This window comes from Protopterus annectens, chromosome 6.part0 (genome assembly GCF_019279795.1).
Source record: "Protopterus annectens isolate FY-2018-M chromosome 6.part0, PAN1.0, whole genome shotgun sequence".
Taxonomy (NCBI): domain Eukaryota; kingdom Metazoa; phylum Chordata; order Ceratodontiformes; family Protopteridae; genus Protopterus; species Protopterus annectens.
In genome coordinates this window covers 134,041,750-134,063,599 of record NC_056737.1, presented here as the reverse complement: position 1 = coordinate 134,063,599, position 21,850 = coordinate 134,041,750, and positions in this window count along the sequence as shown.

The window sequence follows — 21,850 nt, the reverse complement described above, 5'->3', positions numbered from 1 at the left end:
GGGTCCTCTGCTGTTTGGTATCTACTTCTCTGAAGTACAGGCTAACACAGAAGGTCTTTGGCTAATGAAGTTTGCAGATGACTGCAAACTAGGAGCCATAATCGAAACTCCTGACGATGTGGACATCCTACAAAAGGGCCTCACTGAGACAGATGCCAGGTGTCAAAGCCATGGCCTCAAGCTCAATGCCAAAAAGTGTATTGTCATCCCCTTTGGTAAAAACACTGTACCCATGAACTACAACATAGGCAGTAGTATACTTAACACCGAAAGTGTGATAAGAAACCTTGGGACACAGGTGGACAGTAGTCTCTTCTTTGATAATCACATCACCACAGTAGTCAGAAAATCCTTCTACATGGCACATCTCATCACAAAAGGTTTTTCATCCAGAAAAAAAGGTCATTATTCCCCTCTACTCATCACTCATTAGACCCATTATAGAGTACAATGCCCCTTTTGGTATTTACCTCACAAGACATCTACAACAACTGGAAAGGCCGCAGAAATACCTCACATAGGATTACTGGCCTCAAACAGATGCCCTACACAGACCATCTCAAAAAACTCCAGCTTTACTCCGTCGCATATCGCCTACTCAGAGGTGATCTCTGCCTAACATACAAAGCTATGTCAAACCCAGAGCTGTTGGACATGCTCCACTTTAAGAAATCCCAATCCCTCTACATGCTCTAGGGACCTAAACCTTGTCAACACAATAAAAAGAACATGCCGGAGGGATAGATTCCTGTCCCAGAGACTTCCCATACTCTGGAATAAACTACCTATCTATATCAAACAAAGCTCCTCATTAGCACTCTTCTAGAAAAATCTTGATGACTGGATGGGAAATAGGAAATTCACCCCGGGGATCACAACTGTGGCTCTGCTCGACAGTGGCACAGGAAAATAATTTTCTTGGGTGGCAAAAGCCAGGGTACCTTTTTGGCTGGGCTTGTATAGGCCCCAGGGCTGATAGCCTAGTACCTACCTATGAACCTATGAACTAGTTCGGGTAAAGGGTTTTCAGGATACCTATACCCTTACTTATTAATTAAATAATGATCCTTTCCATAACATTACAGATAAGGCTGGTCATGTTTTGGGGTCTATCATCACCCAGGGCCATTAATACCCCACTTTTCTGTGAGTGGAAGACTGTTGCTATCCTCCATTCATCTGGCAAAAACCTGCTTGGTGGTTAACACTGAATAACCTCTGCAAGGAGTGTAATAAGTGATGTTAGAGGCTTACCAGAAGCCAGCCTAGTATTTTATTTGGCCCCATAGAAGTGTGTTCTTGGCCTTGGATAGTGTTGTGAGGACTTGTTCTTGAGAGATTTGATACGGGTGGTGATGCAGGTATGTGATCTGTGAATGTAGGAAGGGAGATGAGGTAAGGTTTGAACTATATTTGTCAGCTAGTATTTAGCTATGCCTTCTGGGTCTGCATATTTGAAATCCAATTAGTTCTTCACAGTTCAAGGCATTGTTTCTTACATTTCTAACTTTGTTGAAGATGGCATTGCGGTTAGTCTTCATCAGGGAAGCTATTTTTACTTCATATCTGGCTTTAGTTGATTTGATCAGGGCACAGAATTCCTTGTTAAGCTTGGCAAGATCATTACTGGCATCTTGAGAGTAAAATTTATATTTGTGGACAATGATATTGTTTTCTTTAACTATAGAACCAGTTTATATCAAGGTCCCACTATAGGGGGTTACTTTTAAACTGGTGTTATATTTATTTCTGATGAGGACAGATGCATTTGTGCCACTATTTATGCATACTTAAAAATTTGCTGGTAAATGATTTCACTTAAATAGTGGGGTCATCAAGATGGAAGGGGTTTTTGAATTTAGCCAGGCCATATCTCGGTCTTAGCATAAGCTCTGAATACAAAGGTATTGGCAGATGCTTCTAGCTTCAATCGTAAGGTAAACATGACTGATTTTGTGGTTTGATTTGATTACGGTGATCCTGCTCCATATTAGTAAAGACCAGGATATTATTGCCCCTTACTGGAGTGTGGGCAAACTGGTCTAGAGAGTTTCTGTTGAGGAAGTCCATACATTTTTGGACATACATGTACCCAGTTAATAGACAGGTAATTGAACTGTCCTAGGAGAGTGATGTTTGACTGAATGCAGCGGGTCTTCATAGTGTTCAGAAGGAGAGTTGAGTGTGACATAGAGGAGGTCCTATAGTTAGCTATGGTATGATAAGGGGTTCTCTTTATAATAAGTTGGATGTGAAGAAGTTCCTGGTCTTTATCTTGCCTAATGAGTCTGAAGGTGATTTTTTTTTTTTTTTTTTTTTTTTAGATTATGAATACACTGTTGCCTTTAGTGCATTAATACCTCGGAACCATGCCAAATTCCTAGTTATTTACCAATTTTGAATGCAAAATAATGGGGTACCATGAATTCCTGATTGGCCCCTTTAATTCCCAATTATTCTGATTTTTTTTTTCTTACAAGTTTAAAAGTTTTGGCTGACGGCACCATCCATTGCCATCAATGGGCAGGCGAGGAGCAAGCATGATGATAGCTTCATGAGGTAGTGGTTAATTGGAATAGCAGGCAGCAGAAGTGAGTGGAGCTTTGCATGTGTATAATCTTCATGTCACATCAAAAAACATTATTTACAATTTAAGTTAACGAGTCTGACTTCAGCAGTCTGAGGTGCCCAGTGCCTGCCACCCACACCATTGTCCACACTCAGCAAGAATCTCTTGACCTCCAGGTAAGTAAAAGAGAATAAAAAAAATGTATGTAGTGTATGCCTAATAGAAACTTCAGCTGTACAGATGTAAGTAAAAAAAATAAACTGCATTTGGCTCAGGGAATTTAGCAGATTATTGCACAGTGATTCCTCCCCTTCAGTGTATCCATCAGTTGTAACTAATGCAGTTGGTAAAAAATAGGTGCGTAAATTAAAAGAGTATTATTAAGCTGTCAGGCCTCAGTGGTCAAAATGTTTTGGTGTGGCACTGCAGAAATTTGAAGTGTTTTCCCCCAACATATTTAATTAATTTTAAAGTAGGAAAAAAAATCGGCACAGCTTCTTATATACGAAGTTGGGGGGGCATATAAAGTGAAAGAAAAAGGCATATGCAAACTTCTGAATTTCATGTCCAAACACCCAGTTAGTGCACACATGGTTTTAATAACAATAAGAATAGTACACAATAATACTTTAAGTAAAAATCACAGATTATACTGCTGAATAATATATGCTGCTGAGGGTTCAACATTTTTGGCAGGTTCTGCCATCTTATTCCTTAAGCAAAAATTAAATCCTCTGCACTTGACCTGTTGTCATGAATGCATTTCACTGTGAGGAGCAAGGTACGTTTCTAAAGCAAAGCCGTTCATTTTAGTAAATGTACTGTATGTGCTGGACAAGGAAATTTAACTGTAAAGTGAGATGAGGTAATAAAACACCACAAGGAAATAAATTAGCTGAGCATAAAAAAAAAGATATAAACAATGGTGTACAACTGATGATAGGGCCATATATAAAACTGTAGTATGAAGGCACATTTAAGTGGAAAAAATCAAATATACTTGTCAGGTTTTTGCTCATTGGAATATGTGTTTTCTGATACATGTTGCCATTCCCATCTGAGAAGTATAGTGGAAGAAAATAGTTTAACTAGTTTAATTCAAATCATACCTGTCAAATGTTCCTGATTTTCAGGGAAGTCCCAGATTTTGACTCAAATTTTTGGTCTGTCCCTCTTAATTCCTTTTAAAATTAATATATGTTGGAGAAAAGGTAGTGAACTGCACTTTTCTCTAATAAGCTTGCCTAAAATCAGAAGTTGCTTGTCAATGTTGCTGCATTGCTGCAAATAAATTATTATCATAGCTCGAGCATGCCAACAATTTAAATCCTTCCCTTAAATCAGCAGCTGAAAATTAAATATGTGTATGAATGATCCACTTGTTGTATGATTCAGAGAGTGCACTGGTGAGAGGTTTCCTAATGGGAAGAGTTTTATGTTGACATTGACACCTGTCAGTCATGTGCTGATTTTTATGTGGAGAGAACAGGGAGACAGCTGGGGGTCAGGGAAAGAGTACCAGACCATGTATATTCAATTAAAAGGAACATGCAGTACAATGCATTGTATAGACATTTTGTCCTGTGTCAAGATTTTAAAATATTTTTTTTTATTTTTTGTTTTGGAGAAAGTATATGAAGATGTAAGGGATGTTGAATTATATTGAGGATGGACTAAGTAAAGAGATTCATTGGTAAATAAAGTTGGCAGTCAATAACCCCTCTCAGGTTTATATGGGCTGATTTCAACTAAAAGGCAAAGAAACCGAACAAGTTAGAATGGTGGGTCATTTTACATGCTTATATATGGGGTTGTTATTATGCATTACATTTTTATTTTCATTGTAATGTGATTATACTACAGATTTTTGAATGAGATGATTTTGTTGTTATATTTAATTGTATAATTTTATTGAAAAAAATTTATGATTAAATCCTGTTTTAATGTTGTAGGATAAAAGAGCTAAGCATTAAATAGTTTGTCAATACTTCCACTGTGTGCTGATCTCAAACTATCTTTTGGTTTGATATATCTTTATCTATCTATGTGTGTGTTTTGCATGTGTGTAGATATATGTGTATATATTATTATTATAATTGTATAATTTTATTGAAAGAATTTTATGATGAAATCCTGTTTTAATGCTGTAGGATAAAAGAGCTAAGCATTAAATAGTTTAATACTTCCACTGTCTGCTGATCTCAAACTATCTTTTGGTTTGATATCTCTTTATCTATCTATGTGTTTGTCTGCGTGTGTGTGTGTGTGTGTGTGTGTGTGTGTGTGGAGTGTTTGTTCTTCAATTTGCACAGACCTAAAATTTGAATTTTGATATCCCACAATTCCATTGGAGTGGGTGGGTTTACCTAATTATGTACGCGCATTTTATGTTAATCAGTGTACAGTTTTTGGTCAGTTGTACCTATTTTTCATGGCCTTTGTCCAGATTTCTGATGTTTCCAGGTTGAGAGGTATGAGTGCAGTCATCTAATGTGGTGGATCTAAACATATGGTAGGCATCGAAACCTTGCACTAATAGAGTGCTTTCACTGGTCTTGAACCAGGTTTCTGTGATGATGCATAGTTCAATGTTTTCCTGGGTAAGAAATGCTTGTAGGGAATTTATTTATTTATTTATTTATGATATGTTGGAAGCTTTGGGGCTATGTGGTCTGGGAACAGAGAAGAGGAGAGGGAGGTGATGTTTGAACTAGATTTGTCTATTATTATATTGGCTATGTCCACTTATAGCCAATATATAAAAGCCTTGGGGATAGGTACAGGCCATCACTGGCAAAGGAGTTAGGACTGTCTACCAATTTTTGAAATCAATAATCTTTTGTTTGGACTGCTCCATCATTCTTAGTAATGGTAGAATGCTGCTCAAGGCTAGGGTCATACCTGCTTCGGACACATATACTGAAACTCCATCATGTCTCTCTTCATACAGTCCAGCAAAATATGTCTCAATTCATTTACACCCATGTGTACTATGACTGGGTAATATGTGTATTGTGGTGGATGGACTTGAGAGTATGCATGATGTGGTGAATCCGATACGTGAGAGGCTACTGACTGTAACCCTCTCCTTGCACAACCTAGTGAATGCTGCACCAGTGTGTCTCCTATGATTGGAAATGGAGTGGAACTTTGGTTTATGGACTTTTGAAACAGGGCAGTGTGACTCTTAGATGTATGTCTCATGGTGGGTGCTGTCTGCATTTTATGTTTATGAAGTTGCTGAGGGTAGCTGTTTCTTAGGTTATATTTAGGAGGCATTTGTAATTTAGTGTAGTCACATTTAAGAACCAAAGCATATGTAGGTCTACGTGTTTGATATGAGCTGTGTTTGAGTGATCTAGTATGATCTTGTATGGTAATGACAACCTGCATGTTATTTGTTCTGGGTTTTTGTGTGAACTTTGCCTCCAGTAGCATTATATAATTACATCTGTCACACAGTGTGCCAGATTAAGAGGAAGGTAGCTGCCAGGAAACATGAGATAATTGCTGTATTGTCACAGGATGCTTATTTCAACCAAAATGGCTACAGAGATGGTTGCAAAGTGCAAAACCATGGTTCTATGTGTTTATTAATGTGGTCTGATGGGGTAGTAGAACCTATGAGATTTGGAGTTGATTACTAGAGGTGTTGTCTGTCTGTTGGTCTCAGCACAGCTGCACACATCTAGAAATCAATGATACTTTGCTACTTCTATCACTGGAAGCAAAAGAGTAGTATTAATCCCAAGCTGCAGGGCTCAGTACACTTGCCATCTATTAGTAGATACCCTAGAGAGAACCTATTACAACAAAAAGTCAAGCTGCCCAAAGACACTGAAGAAGGTCTGACCAAAAATACAGCCAGATCAGTCAGTGAAGTCCCATGCCCTATTGGTGACTAGCAAAATCGATGCCCCTCTGTCTCTCTCTCTCTCTCTCTCCCCAGTAGCAGTAAAATTAAGCCCAAGCTAGCCTTTCAATAACTGTTAATCTCTAGGAAGGCTAGGAAGCAATGTTCCACTGCTCTTTTTCTCACCAGAACCAAAATATAAGCACTTATTCCAAGATGAGTCCTGAGAAGCAGTCCCTAAACTCATCAGTGATTCATAGTCCAGTCACAGACATTACAGATTTTAAAGGTAAGATGGAAAAAGGGGATTAATACTCTAAATATTGCAGTGTGCACTAAGTGTTTGGGATGTTATGAAACACTGGTTAACTCTAGGGGCTTTTCAGTTTAATCTATCAGATCCTAGTAGAATGAGCAGAGGAGCTGAAAATATGAGGATTTTCCAAAATCAAATTTACAGTAGGAGCTGGCAGTCATGTACCAGCAGATACTTCACAAGAATTATAGATAGAGAAGAATGTAGATGAATACATTAATTAATTTGTTTATTTATTTAACATTTGTTTGCTGGGAAAGTCCGACTTGGAACGAGAACATTTTCAGCAGAAGCCCAGGGAGAAACACTCCAGATGCATGCCTTTGTAATAAAGATGATAAAAAATAAGAATTCTTACTTCTCAGCTCCTCCCACTAATTAGCTTGATTTAATCTCTTATAGATTTATAGATTCTTAGATTGTTACTAGGTTAATGACCCAGTGTGCCTTTCTAAGCCTAGTCAAATTTTCCCCCCCAAATAATGGCATCCTGCATAAAAATAGGACATTGAGGGCCAGGCATTTATAAGCTACCGCTGTATATAAGGAACATGGGTACCAGGCCTAGTGTAAATTTTCCATTCCCCATCCACTGGTCTAGGTTGGGCTTCAACTGGGAAATAGACAAACTCAGCTTCACATGGATTAGAAGCTTGTTCCATAGGAGGGTCAGTCTCTGGGATGCAAATCTGTCTCTCCAACATGTTCTGTTAGTCACAAAGAAAATTCAGGTCTTTAGACCTTGTATTTCTCGTACTGTTTGATTTACAAATATGCAGTAGATTCATAAACACAGGGTTTGTGGATACCTTGTGAGCCAGGCATAGATCACTCCTCAGCAATCTATAGGAGACTTAGTATAGGGAAAGGCTTTAAGGCAGTTTGCGTAAGGCAAGCTTGTTATGCCCCGTATTTTTTTTGTAAGGAACCTCTAAGGTCACTCTAGTCACTGCATATCTCTGGTCGGGTATATACTGAAGGGAGCATTGTACTGCATGACTGGTCTGATAAGGGCAGAGTACAGTAGGATAATGACCTCTTTGGACCTAGATGCCATGCCCTTACTTATAAGTTGCACGACATGAAGGATTTTCTCACCACTTTGGTCATGTGGTGGTCGAAGGTAAGACTGCTGTGTATGTACGTACACAGATCCCTGACCACTAGTTTGACTCTTAGGGGTGTATTATTGACATGGTAGTTAGCGGGGATGGTTGTCTTCCCAAACTTTACAATTATGCATTTCTTAGCATTGAGTTTAAGACCGTGGCTTTGGCAACATTTGTTAGTCATAGATAGATCTTCTTGAAAAATGCTAGTGTCCGTAGAGAGTCGATTATAATCCTCAACTTGTAATCATCTGCAAACTTAGTCAGTCATAAACCTTCAGCGTTTGCTTCTAGTTTTGAGAAATAGATACTAAAATGCAGCATACCCAGTAATGAGCTCTGTTGGATTCCACTAGTGATTTGGTGTAGGTGGCCTCACTTATTTTGACCTCCTAGGTCCTATCAGTGAGGCAGTCGGCTATCCAGTAGGTGATAAAAGGGTTTTTACTTAATTTAGTGAGCTTGTCTATAATGCCTGAGTGGGTTATTGTATCATAAGAACCAGTGAATGGAAAAGATTTTTTCTAACTGACCTTAGCCAAGAAATTTTAAATCTCCAAGAAAGCAACTTTAAGGTAGAATGAAGTTAAACCAAATTTAAAATAAAACAAATTGCAATATAACACAAACAAAAATAAATAAATAAAAAAGTAATGGAAGTATTCAAACCTTAAATGAAGCAACCAGTCTACCATTCAAAACTGTCACATGCCAGCAGTAGTCTCACAGTTCTTGCAAGGGTGAATGAGCTAGTGATTTGGTTTAGGCATACAGCCTGAAGAGTATTTTGACTAACAGAAATCAGAAGAGTGACAGGAATGTGATTTATGACAATGCTATGTTGACCAATAAGAAACTGTTCCTCAAGAGAAACTGCACAGGTCTACAGAAATTAATACTAAACTGTTAAAAATTATGGTAATTTGGTGTTTTATATTGGTTGTGAAATGCTTTGTGTGTTACTTTTGAGACATTTCATATTAGAATAAAGCCTTATTTTAATTTTTTAATTTCAATGTTTTTACCATGTGATCCCAAACTGTGATTGCTTGGATATTACTTAAATGATTATAGAAGATTGAAAGATATATCTGCTATTTATAAAATAACACAGACCAGGGACAGTTGATTTGCAAGAGGAATGCCCCTTACTGCACTCCTTCAGCTTATATATATATATATATATATATATATATATATATATATATATATATATATATATGACCATAGGATCATAGGAAGTTACTAGGCTATTGGCCCTGAGGCCTTTACAAGCCTAACCAAGAATTTAGCCCATGTTCCAACAAGTCAGCATACTATGCCACTGTCCAGCAGTGACATAGGAATCCCAGGGCTGTATTTTCTGTTCCCCATCCAGTTATCCAGGTTGCGCTTAAAAAAGGTTTAATGAGGTAATCTGCTTTAAATGGACAGGGAGTCTATTCCACAAAAAGGGGTCTCTGGGACATAAATCTGTCCCACCAACAAGTCCTATTGATGTCACAGACTAGGTGGAGGTCTCGTGTGCAGGTTACTCGAGTGGAGCTTGACTTGCAGATATGCATCAGTCCCATCAGAGTGGGGTCTGAGATTCCTAGCCTGTCTGTGTAGGGTAGATGTTTGAGGCCCTGGATTCTCTGGGTGAGGAATCTCTGAGGTCTCTCCAGCTGCTGCATGTGCTTTGTGTGGTACATGTCGAAAGGGGCACTGTATTCAATAATTCGTCTTATAAGCGAAGAATACAGGGATATTATGACCACCTTGTCCCTAGATGTGATTTCCTTACTAATGAGGTGGGCCATGTAGAAAGATTTCTGTACAATGGAGGCAATAAGGTGGTCAAAAGTCAGTTTGCTATCAACCAGGGTTCCCAAGTCCCTCATGACTGATTGTGTGCGTAGTGCCTTATTATCAATGTGATAATTTGTGAGGACGTCATTCTCCCCAAAAGGGATGATAATGCATTTTTTGTCATTCAGTTTGAGGCCCGGTTTCTACCAATTCCTTAATCACCCATCATTGGGTAATGAAAGAACTACCCCAAAATGTTTAATGTAGTCTCAGGCATCCCTTGTTTTCATTCTAATAAGAATAAACAAGCAGTTTACAAAGCATCAAAGTATGAGGCAGCTGATTTCAAGCTATGCTGGTAGTAAATACTCTTCTTTACTATCTGTTTCTTTTTCCTTACATTGATACGGTCCTTTTAATATAGTGCATGATTCTTTTTTTTTTTAAATGCAAGACTGTTTTTGTTGACTCTTCAAAGTTTTGTTACTATTTTCTGCAGTGCTACACGTATGCCTTCATGGCAAGCTTTCTCTACCACTTAATGCCTTGGTATGCATTGTGAATGCTGTAATCTCTTAGACCATTCCTGAAAATATACTATTCCTTGTTTCTAACACTTATTGCTATAAAATACATAACTAAACATAAAGCGATAGAAAAATTAAGTTTTTGACTCTGCCATATTTGCATCTACTTTGTTAAACCTATGTTTATATATATTAACTATTAACTTATTTACCTGAAACTTGCTGTGCACTTTTCAAGGCAAGCAATGCATTTTAGAAATACTTGCTGGAAAAGTTTAAAATTTTCTTGATATTTAAATTGCTTATGAAACAAATTGTCATTGAAAGATATTTCCACCATTGGAGTCCACGTTACCTTCTTTCTTTACTGAATCAGTCCTTATGGATTCAAAGAAGAATACAACATTGTCACAGAATACTTATGAAGAGGTTAGCAGTGACCTGTCTACAACCTTTATCATTAAATTGCCAACATTAACATAAAGAATGCCATGATGTAAAGCACACTTCACAGTTCAATGTATTGTCATTTTCTGAAATAGAGTTTGGTCCAAGGAACTATTCACAAAAATTGTAGTTTTCATGTGGTGCTTTTATTTTAAAAGAATGTTTCTTGAAAAAAATGGAACTGCATTCAAATTAGTTATATTAATAGCATCTTACAAATTACTAAAGAACATATTTTGATTATTATTATGAGAAGGTGCAAATTTTCCGAACAGACCCCTTCCTCCAATAATATTTCACTTAGCATGGAAATTTTGCATTCCAGCAACATCATACTTTCTATGTCATAATATTGATGGTTGTAGAGATGTTCTTTTTCTATCTGGGGAATGGTAGAGGATATAGTTACTCAGATAACACTTTTGAATTTATGAGCGTGTTTCTTTTTTAAGTATATCAAAGGACTGTGCAAAGACTTTCATTTTTAATATTTTGTGGAACATGCAGTAACAACTTTTTTTGTGCACCATATCTCAGGAGATGACAATTTACATGTGCTGTTATGTGCACTCACAGCAATTTCTAAATGAAAGATGATTTTCACATATATACTTTAATATTTTTTTCTATACTGTACTGCTGAATTACATATGAGCATAGCCAAGTAACTTTGTACAGAGTAAAATAGCTGTTTTAGGCTGTCATTGCTGATGCACAAAGTGGTGTTATGAAATGCAATTATAGTGTTGGAAAAATGACAGAATATAGGGGAACGCCATGCAAATATGGTATCATATGGATATCTAACACTGTACCTTAAATTATACATTTATATGGCGATATTTATATGGGTGAGAGAACCTTCCTAACCTTTTCAGAGGGTATACCACTTTCCTTGAGTTCAAAAAGAAACTAACAAAGAATTATACTAACCAAAAAATGTTGAAGCTCCCTTAAACGATTTCTTCTTATTTCAAACATCACAACTCTTCCTATATTCTGATAAGTAACACTGAAATCACCCAACAGAGTACACAACACTGAACCAACTGATAAGAATAAAATAAAAAAAATGCCACCAAACCACTCGCAGTTGCACTTGTAACAAACAGAAGAGCTTTAATATAGTACACTTAGCGCTTTCTCCCTGTAGTCTCAGGGCTTTATCAGAGTACTGTTACAAATACCAAAGAAAGTTAAATAGAAGTACAAAGTCACATGATAAAAACCATTAACTAATTAAATAATTAAATAAAGGTTGATGTTTTAAAATCCATAATATAACACCCATCTGATACAAATGTATGTTATGAATACTCAAAAATCACCGCAAACACATTATTAAAAGTATTAAATATATACCATATTGCATATAAATCTCTACAAAATGTAACAAAGACCACAAACATAAAACATCAAATTTGCTGGGTTCTGAGTTTTAAAACTGCATTCAATGAAATAAAATCATTAATGCCTGGATATGCTGTGGCATTAGTTCTATACTGCCATTCCATTTCAAGTTTTTCCAACCACAAATTCATATCACCACCCCTTCCATTGTCTCTAACTCTATCTATGACAAAAAAATAGGTATTTTTTAAAATTTACACAACCTATTGAATGTGTATATTCCTATATTCTGTCAGAACCCTGTAATGTACCTCCAGTTCCCCACAGCTCTTATATCCTATTATTGAATATTTCAAGCTGTTCATTGCTTTTTTTCTGTTTGATGAATATCAAGTTTCTCAAGAATAAAGGAATATTTTAGGGGTAATTGAATAAAGCTTACACGAATTTCAATGTGTACACGAGCACAAGCAGTTTTAGATTTGGTAATTTCACCTTGAAGGAGAAAGGCCAAGGTACCAGATGGTTGTTTGGTACTAATAAACCTTTGAACACCATCTGTGTTTTTTTTTTTTTACTTTATTTCATTTTGCCAGTTTTTTTAGATTTGGTAAACCCTGCTTAGCAGAACACAACCATGTGCAAATATGGAAACTTCTGTGCAATACAAATTTAGGCTTAAGCAAGTGAATTCCATGCAAATTAGCCAGGTGGAGTGATCCAACAAGCCGGAAGACGTGTGTAGACTCCATGGCCATGTTAGTAATATACGTAGAAATCTTCCATGTGCAGGAGTCTACACAGAAAAAATGGGATGTAAAAGTCCACAAATATGGACATAACTCCAATGAAAAGGTAAGATCAGAAAATGAAATGTGCAAAACATACATTGTGGATGCCTGAAAAAGGGAGGAAATATGTGAAATGAATAACTTTTTCATTAATTAATTTCCACATGTTTGGAGTATGCACCACAGTGCACTAACATGCTTAACAGAAAAATAAAACAAATTGTAAACATAACACTTATATTTTATTTTATTTATTCGTTTTTTATTTTATTTTTATTTTATTTTATTTTACATTTGTTGACCGGGATAGTTCGACTGGATATAGGTCCATTTTTAGCGGAAGCCCGGGGAGAAAAGCTCCACATACCAAAAAAGAGACAGTACATACATTACTAAGTGATAAACTCAGGCAGACATGTTTAGAAAAATATAGACAAAGAATACAGGCAGATATCAATATACACAATGTGCAGACTTACATCTGATTGGCAAAGATGTATCAGAAAATGTGAACATAGAATACAATCAGATTTCATAATTCATGATGCTTAGACACTCAAATGCTATGAGGCATAGATACTTGGCTAAACAGCAGACTGGGTAGTAAGACATTTATTAGTGAAGTTGTTAGGTTTAGAACAAGAGCACAGCCAATGAGATGTGAGGTATTTTTTGAGTTCTCTTTTAAATAGGGGTAGTGAGGTTTCCTTGGTAACAGTAGTAGGGAGTAGATTCCAGATTTTACCGGTTGAGTTGGCAAATACAGCATCGTCTGCAGAGCTGTTGGATTTTTGGGTCAGTATCAATAGTTTATCAGCTGAGCGCAATGGCCTGGGGGCACTATGAGTGGTGAGAATATTTTTGAGGGCAGGGGTGTTATCAGGATGATGGAGTATTTTATGCGCTACTATAAGCTGGTTGAACTGTAGAAGGGTAGGATACTCTAGCCATCCCAGTGCTTCGAGATTCTGGCAATGATGGGTCCTAAAAGCCATGCCAGTAGCGAATCTGGCTATATGATTATAACATCTTGATAATTTGTTGAGATCAGTTTTGGATAGGTTGATGAGTACAGGGGATGCATACATAAGGGTAGAGAGGAGGTGTGATCTTGTAATAGCTACGCTAGCTAGGGGGGCAAGGAAAGATTTGGCTCTGTACAGAGAGCCATGTTTTTTGTAGATGGACTTAATTGTCTAATTTATGTTTATCAAATTTAAGGTTGTTTATTATTATGCAAAGAAGCTTTGTATGGTCATCAGGGGAGATAATGGTGTCATTGCTAGATTTGATGTTGAAGGAAGGAGGAGAAATTCTATGGTTAGGGGAAAAAAGTAGTAGCTTGGTTTTGTTAGGATTTAGAAGCAGGCGGAAATTAGCTAGCCATGTTTCTACTGTGCTGAAAGTGGTCTGGGTGAGGGTTAGAAATTGTGGAGGATAGGAGGCAGAGCATATTAGAGTTGCATCATCTGCATATTGGATGCAGGTGGCTCCTGGGATGGCGGTGTGCAGATCATTGATAAAGATAGAGAAAAGAAGGAGACCTAATATGGACCCTTGAGGGACACCTAGGCTTAGAAGAAGTTGGGATGACAGCTTGCTCTGCCATAAGACAGCCTGCTGTCTGCTGTTTAGGTAGGAGTGAAACCACTGTATTGCGTGTTGATCTAAACCGATGGTTTGTAGGGTATTGAGCAGTACTGACCATATCAAAAGCTTTTGAGAGATCTAGGAAGAGTGCTGAAGATAGTTAGTTGTTGTTACGATGAAGATTTATGACATTAGAGAAAGACAGAAGAGCTGTGGTGGTACTGTGGAATGGCCTAAGCCATGCTGAGAGTCGGCGAGCTTTCCGTTTTGAATAAGAAAGTGCATGATTTGTTTGTGTATGCATCTTTCCATAATTTTAGCTAGTGGTGAAAGAAAGGCTATAGGTCTAAAGTTAGGTAATTCTGTGGAACTTCCTCCTTTATGGAGAGGTATAATGTGATATTTTCTTTATTGCTGGGATGGATCCTTCTGAGATGGATCTGTTGATCAGAATAGAAATGGGAAGCGCTATGGCATCAGCTGCTTTTTGAAGATGTTCAGCTGGGAGGTGGTCGGCAGCTAGTGTAGTAGGTTTTAGCTTTTTGAGTAAGGTCCGGATCAGGTTGGTAGGTACAGTTTGAAAGGTAAAGGTGGGTTGGGTGCTGGGTGGATCAGGGCTAGATGTGCCAGAGTTGGTGTTTGTGTCCGATGGAGTGAGATGGGTAGCTAGAGACTAGATAGTTTCAGTAAAGAAGGAGCTGAAGCTGTTTGCAATTTCTACAGGGGATTTATTAAGGGCAACTGATGGGGTAGGAGTGGCAGAATGGCCTGGGTGGAGAAGATTGTTAATACCAGCCCAGAACTTTTGAGGTTTTAGCTGATATTATTGTTGGAGGAGGGTGTAGTGATTTTTTTTTGTCTAGAATGACAGATTTTTTTGGTCTGATTCCTTAGCTGCCTGTATCTTACTTGATCCATGGGGGCTTTGGTAACATGCCACCTGGCCCAGGAGTTGTTTCTTAGTTTAATTTTGTTTTTTGTTTCTTTAGATAGCCACGGTGCAACTGTGGCTTTTACACAGATGGTACGGGTAATAGCATGGTGGTTAAGGATAGCCAGAAATCTGGTACTGAGTTCATTTTGAAAGTTGTCAAGGTTAAAGTTCCTGATGTTTCTTATAGTTTTGTAAGTGGGCTGGTTGGGAATGTCAGCTTTGAGCCTAATAATATAGGTAAGGCATTGATTATTTAGATCATCAGGTAATGTACCTGACTTGTACTTTTTGGGGTGGCTGTTAATAAGTATCCAATCAAGGATACTACTTTGACTCTATTTTTGCTAAATCTGGTGGGGGTGGAAATGATCTGAGTAAACCCGTGGAGGTTTAAATGGGTGGAGGGAGTTTCAGAGGAACAGGTGTTCAAATCAATGTTAAAGTCCCCCAAAACAATAGCTTCCTGGGGATAGTTAGAAGCTAGCCAATGTAAGATATTTTCTGGAGTATTATCATTCTTGCTGGGTGGAATATAAATGCAGACAATGTATCTGCATTTATTTTTGTTTATTATTAGTTTGGTGATGTTAATTTCTACATTGCCAAACTGGGGTGGCTGTTGAATGTCAATTATTATTGTTAGGGTAGACTTGTATAGTACAACTATCCTGCCACCTTTTCTGGAGATCCAGTCCAGTCTAAGGATGTTGTACTGTGGGAAGGTTATTTCATTATCTTTGGTTATTGGTTTTAGCCAGATTTCTGTAAGGCAGAGGATATCAGGGGAGTGAACAGCTAAGAGTCCATGTAGGCTATGGATCATGTTGTTTAGGCTTCTGATGTTGAGATGACAGACCAGAAATGAGTTTGGAAGTCTATTAATCTGGGTAGTATACATTGGGTTGTTAGACGGTGTGCTTGGGTCTACTGTTGCGGATGGGCCAGGGTTGGGGTGGATGTCTCCATCCTTCATAAGATTAATTTTTAAGTTGCTTATGAGTCTTAAAAATTTGTTTATGATTTTTTCATAGCTATTGGTTTTTAAGCTAATGTAGCTGTGTTTAGTCATGTGATTGTAACTGGGGGGGGTGAGGAATTAGGAGAGGGGTGGTTATGTGGTGGATAAACTTATCAAATGCTGGGTTGGTGTCTGAGAGTTTGGGTATTGGATTTCAAGATGCTGTACATAGTCATAGGAGCTTAGGTGATAAGGAATGAATAGCAGGTGTACTAAGGGTAACAGTATTAGTGTTTTAGCTGTAGTCATAGTACATTACTAGGGTAGGGTCTGCATTGAGTGTATGTGGTGGATAAAAGATTAGAGAGAATAGAATTGCTATGGGTGGGTTAATATGGATAGTGGGGTGGATAGAGGGTGTATTATTGTGCTAGGAGTTTGCTGGGTTCTAGGAGCAAGTGTAGTTGGTTAGCTAATTAAGGGGGCATGCCAGTGGTACTATAAATGTAGTACTACCAGGGGTGGGTGGAATATGGGGGCAGGGTGGGGCGCAGAGCAAGCGAATAAAGCGGAATGGGGGTAAACCAGTAAAGCAGATGCCTAAAGGCAGCATGTGCAGGTATGAGTTACAAGCACACTTTTTTGTTTCCTTTTATATGCCCAATACTCTGTTCCTAAGCCCTACTGTTAAATGAGTTACAAGCAGGCTTTTTTGTTTCTTTTTATATGCCCAATACTCTTTTCCTAGGCCTTGCTGTTAAAAACTACACAGTTCCCTGCCTGCTTCTCAATTTACAATGCAGAGAGCCCGTTTTCCAATTCCCTTTTGTATCACGCTTGTTTCACTTAGTTTATTGAGAAATGCACTGTTTGGAGGTGGAGAACACACTACTCTTGTCTGTTTGAATAGTAGAAAGCACACTGCTTTTACCTTAATTGGAGGAGAAAGAAGGCTACAGGAAAGTCTAACCCTTCCAACCTAATGCTTATAAGCATAAACAGATTACAAGCAGAAGTTATGGAGACATTCACCAGTGCTTTTTTGGACCCAGTTTGTCAGGTTTACAGGTGGCAAGGTATTTTAGTGGATACTGACCTTATTAAAACAAGTTCCATGGTGGGGGAAAGTCTTCTGTACTTGTTGTTATTGTCGGAATGACCCTATATGCTTTTACAAGCCTTTCAGGGGGAGGTGAGGTAGGAACACCTAGAGGGGGGATATGATTATTAGTACTATTCCAAGAACAGAGGTAATGCATTCAAACATTCAGTATACATGATTATCAAACAAGTCTACATGCACCTTTTAGTATTAGCAAACAGCAGCACTCTTTCCTATATATCTGCCTTAAGGGCTCAGTTAATATTCATTATTTCTGTCCCTTATCAATGCTACACTACCCAGGACAGACCACTAAGTCAATGCAAATGACAACAAATGGATACAATATCAACAGCAGCTTGCGAGTAATTTGTAGCAGCCGGTATCCGATTAACATGCCTTAATTCATCAAGGTTTCAGTTTGCGAGTAAATGCTGTAAACTGTTAGTACATTGAGCTCAGATAAAGAAACAAGAATTAAATACATAAGTATGTGAACATACCTCAACCGACTGAGACCTGATGCACTGGTTAATTTGAAAATGGCTGGTCAGGTAGGTGATTATGTAACCTCTGATTACCTGAGAGAGGGGGGAGGTGAAGGGCTGAAACCAAGCTAAACCAGTAAAGCAGATGCCTAGACGCAGCATGTGCAGGTATGAGTTACAAGCACACTTTTTTGTTTCTTTTTATATGCCCAGTACTCTGTTCCTAAGCCCTACTGTTAAATGAGTTACAAGCATGCTTTTTTGTATCTTTTTATATGCCCAATATTTTGTTCCTAGGCCCTATTGTTAAAAACTACACAGTTCCCTGCCTGCTTCTCAATTTACAATGCAGAGACCCCGTTTTCCAATTCCCTTTTGTAGCATGCTTGTTTCACTTAGTTTATTGAGAAATGCACTGTTTGGAGGTGCAGAGCACACAACGCACGTCTGACTGAATAGTAGAAAGCACGCTGTTTTTACCTTAATTGGGGAAGAAAGAAGGCTACAGGAAAGTCTAACCCTTCCAACCTAATGCTTATAAGCATAAACAGATTACAAGCAGAAGTTATGGAGACATTCACCAGTGCTTTTTTGGACCCAGTTTGTCAGGTTTACAGGTGGCAAGGTATTTTAGTGGATACTGACCTTATTAAAACAAGTTCCGTGGTGGGGGAAAGTCTTCTGTACTTGTTGTTATTGTCGGAATGACCCTATATGCTTTTACAAGCCTTTCAGGGGGAGGTGAGGTAGGAACACCTAGAGGGGGGATATGATTATTAGTACTATTCCAAGAACAGAGGTAATGCATTCAAACATTCAGTATACATGATTATCAAACAAGTCTACATGCACCTTTTAGTATTAGCAAACAGCAGCACTCTTTCCTATATATCTGCCTTAAGGGCTCAGTTAATATTCATTATTTCTGTCCCTTATCAATGCTACACTACCCAGGACAGACCACTAAGTCAATGCAAATGACAACAAATGAATACAATATCAACAGCAGCTTGCGAGTAATTTGTAGCAGCCGGTATCCTATTAACATGCCTTAATTCATCAAGGTTTCAGTTTGCGAGTAAATGCTGTAAACTGTTAGTACATTGAGCTCAGATAAAGAAACAAGAATTAAATACATAAGTATGTGAACATACCTCAACCGACTGAGACCTGATGCACTGGTTAATTTGAAAATGGCTGGTCAGGTAGGTGATTATGTAACCTCTGATTACCTGAGAGAGGGGGGAGGTGAAGGGCTGAAACCGAGCTAAACCAGTAAAGCAGATGCCTAGACGCAGCATGTGCAGGTATGAGTTACAAGCACACTTTTTTGTTTCTTTTTATATGCCCAGTACTCTGTTCCTAAGCCCTACTGTTAAATGAGTTACAAGCATGCTTTTTTGTATCTTTTTATATGCCCAATATTTTGTTCCTAGGCCCTATTGTTAAAAACTACACAGTTCCCTGCCTGCTTCTCAATTTACAATGCAGAGACCCCGTTTTCCAATTCCCTTTTGTAGCATGCTTGTTTCACTTAGTTTATTGAGAAATGCACTGTTTGGAGGTGCAGAGCACACAACGCACGTCTGACTGAATAGTAGAAAGCACGCTGTTTTTACCTTAATTGGGGAAGAAAGAAGGCTACAGGAAAGTCTAACCCTTCCAACCTAATGCTTATCAGCATAAACAGATTACAAGCGGGAGTTATGGGGACATTCACCAGTGATTTTTTGGACCCAGTTTGTTAGGTTTACAGGTGGCAAGGTATTTTAGTGGATACTGACCTTATTAAAACAAGTTCCATGGTGGGGGAAAGTCTTCCGTACTTGTTATTCCTGGAATGACCCTATATGCTTTTGCAAGCATTTCAGGGGGAGGTGAGGTAGTAACACCTTATTAAAACAAGTTCCATGGTGGGGGGAAGTCTTCCATACTTGTTGTTATTGTCAGAATGACCCTATATGCTTTTAGAAGCCTTTCAGGGGGAGGTGAGATAGGAACACCTCAACCAACTGGGACCTGATGTACTGTAGTGTCTTGCATCAGGTCTGCACAATGGTGCATTCGTGGTGTTACCTAGCTTGCACAGCTATGAACTGTGTAGTTTCCCAGTTTTCAGCATGAATATTTATGCAAATGATAGATAAATGCCATGCATTTGTTAAATTGCTAAAGGAAGTAACTGTGTCAGCGTAGCCACATCGTGTAGGCTCCTACACAATGTTTAGATTCCCACTAGATTTTTCATACTCAGTGTGCATGTTTGCACAGCACACCACTTGCTGCAAACAGTTTGGGCATAGCTTAGCATGTTCACTTCAGCAGACCACCCATATGACACTTATGACATAGCCTGCTATGAATGAAAACCGGATATATTCAATTTATATGATATAGCATTGTATTAGCTATGCTGAGTGACACTGCGCATAGCACAGTGTAGCGCAATGAATTAGGGCTTTTAAATCATGTTAATTATATCTTAAGTAGGTGAAATGCATCATAATTACCCAATACCACATGGTGGACCTACACCACAACTGTATAAATTATGAATACACCCCACATTCTGATTTTCCCTCAGTACTCTGAACCATTGGAGGAGAGACTTGGAAATTTTAACTCAGATAATGCTAGGGGCTGCTGCAGCTATTCTGAATCTGTATGTGTTAGAGGCTGAAGTCACTGCTGCTGGTGCTGCTGACAATAGTCCTAGTCCAAGGAGGAGAAGAGTGTCCAGGCCCAGGGTAACCTACCAGGAGCTACGTGAGCTGGAGACAGTCGAGCGCTACAGGGTGGACAGGGACATATTACAAGAGCTACTCTCAACTCAGAGCCAGAGCTAACAGAGGAGAACCCATCCCAGTAGAAACTAAGGTATGTGTAGCCCTTAGGATACCAGCTACTTTTCAAAGACCAGCTGAGGACATGATGGAGGTGTTGCAGGAATCTGCATCCAGCATACTCCACTAATTTCTGGATGCTATGCTCCCACATGCCAATGAGCACATATATTTTCTCCTTGCCCCTGAGGTGAGGGCCAACAATATGTAGCACTTCTACCATGTAGCACACTACCCTGAAGTACTGGGTGCCATAGATTGCACTCATGTACACATCAAGGCACTACCTGATGAGCAGGGTAGAATCTACATTAACCACAAGGGATACCACTCCATCAATGACCAAGTCATGTGCAATGCCCAGGGGATTATCGTGAATGTGTTGGCTGGCAACCCTGGCAGTTATCACAACTCCCTATCTGGCACATATCACAGCTGTACAGAATATTTGGTAGGTGGGACATCCCACGAGGCCATTTACGGGGGGATGCTAGCTATGCCCTGGAACCGTGGATGATGACAATCATCAGAAATGCACATACACCCATGGAAGAATGCTATAATGAGGCACATGTATGAACTAGGAATATCATAGAACATGTGTTTGGGCTTCTGAAGTCACAGGTCTCGTGCCTCGATATATCTGGTGGAGCCTTACAGTATACTCCAGCCACATGTGCATAGATATTCACAGTATGTGCTATGCTACACAATCTGATTCTGCAAAAACAGCTCCAGCAGGGTCAGCAATGGGAAGGGATGCACACCCCCCCACCAGTGCTTAGGTTGCCACAGCCACAGTCACAGGAAGACACAGAGGAGGAACCCCCTGCAATTGTCCCTGTAGGCAGATGTAGGCATGCTCAGTACACCCTGGCTTTGACCAAGAGACAATGCATAGCACATTCACTGACAACCTAGGGACCTAGGGGCTAACACCTTACTCCTACTCACATACAGATATTAAAATTGATGCTAGCCAAATCACACATTCTGTACCTGTGCTTGTACTACTTGCATCAGATAGAGTCAGCCCTGAACTGCAGTTATGTCATCTGCTGCACTTTCAAGGTAAGTCCATAACCTACACAGTAGTATAGTTGAGTTTTATGTTTTGTTATTGTAGCTATGGACTGGGTACTTTATGCAGGGAACTATACTGGCCTATTTGGACAGAAATTA